The sequence below is a fragment of the Octopus bimaculoides genome, chromosome 21 (genome assembly GCF_001194135.2).
Source record: "Octopus bimaculoides isolate UCB-OBI-ISO-001 chromosome 21, ASM119413v2, whole genome shotgun sequence".
Lineage (NCBI taxonomy): Eukaryota > Metazoa > Mollusca > Cephalopoda > Octopoda > Octopodidae > Octopus > Octopus bimaculoides.
Genome location: NC_069001.1, coordinates 5410782 through 5412256, shown reverse-complemented (window position 1 = coordinate 5412256; position 1475 = coordinate 5410782). Strand labels below are relative to the sequence as shown.

General features: G+C 35.9%; 1 protein-coding gene across 3 annotated transcripts in view; it reads right to left on the bottom strand.

Annotated features, from left to right (window-relative positions):
• Positions 1 to 976, bottom strand: part of LOC106875769 (RYamide receptor) — a 30915-nt gene extending 29939 nt beyond the window's left edge. For 2 of the 3 annotated variants that reach the window (XM_052975576.1, XM_052975578.1), the window contains exon 1: positions 505 to 976. The gene's annotated coding sequence lies outside the window, so the exon portion shown is untranslated. The remainder of the gene's footprint in view (positions 1 to 504) is intronic. The other variant, XM_052975580.1, reaches the window with a different exon arrangement.
• Between the last annotated feature and the right edge of the window lie 499 nt (positions 977 to 1475).

Below are 1475 nucleotides of genomic sequence, written 5' to 3'. Positions count from 1 at the left end.
ACGGTAATATAAAAAATATTGTTTTTCTGTAAAGTTTCTGATTGTGTTAGAAAATAGCTGGGAATGTAAATTTTGATAGAAAATTACAAGGATTACATTTATGGGGGTCGGTTCTAGTTTATGTACTTAATAACCTGACAATGGGATTTTTATCTGTAAATATAAAATTTTTAAATAACGAAGAGAATGAATTTAATAGAAAATCATTATTAGAGTGTAGGTTTGAAAAGTAACGTAATCAACCGCTAAGAGACCAATCTGACAGCCCGGTGTTGTAGAGGCATGCGGCTGGTTTCACACACACACACACGTACACACATGTACACACACACACACACACGCACACACACGCACACACACACACACACACACACATCAAGCCCCTGTTGAATACCTAATTACTAAATCTTTATGGAAGATTTGGTAGAAAGGCAGATCAGAATTTGTCAAAGCCATTAAATATGAAAATATAGGAATTCGAGAAGTTTCTCTTTGCGAACTTACAGAAATGCTTGCTTCTGATTCCGCAGTGAGGAGCCACAGACGGTCGGCCTTCCTTTGTAGTGGTCAGAGTATCAAACATTTGTAACTGAGATACCATTACTTGCCAAATTAACGGTAAAAGTGACGACATCCGTACGTTTCCTGATGAAGGATTTAGACGTGCATGAGACAAGCAGCGAGATAAGACTGGTTTTTAGAAAGGAAGAGTTATCGTTTTCTCGATAATTTATGTCCGACGTAGCGTCATAGGGCAGAAGAAATGTTACGAAGGAAATAATCCAGAGGGTCTCCGTGGAACTGTCTATCACAGTTTCATTATTGAATAATACAGTTAATTACTTAATTGATTGTCATGGAAATTGAGGTTAAAGAGCACAAGCAACACTAAAGGGAATTAGTTACAGACAGATAACACATTTGTAAAAGTAAAAAAAATATACTAAAAAAATAACTTTTTTAAAGGCAATGTGATTATGTGCATGCCTTAACGTCTCTCTCTCTCTCTCTCTCTCTCTCTCTCTCTCTCTCTTTATATATGTATAGAAATAAGAGTCAGAACAACTCTTAGCCACGTGGAAGCACTTATCTAATAATTGACAATTTACACACTCACACACACACACACATTCATATGTACAAGTACACATACACATGCTTTCACCCATATATAAATACATCCGCACATACATAGATATATGCGTACATACATGGACAGAAATTTACATAAAATTTATACATACATACATACATACATACATACATACATACATACATACATACATACACGCATACATACAACGCATACATACATATACTCACACACACACACACACATACATACATACATACATACATACATACATACATACAAAAAGGGACCCTTATGCAAAGTTTAATACAAATACTTTGTTACAACGAACTCTACTCACTCGCCGGCTGCTGTACATGGGTGTGTGCGGAGCATCGAAGTA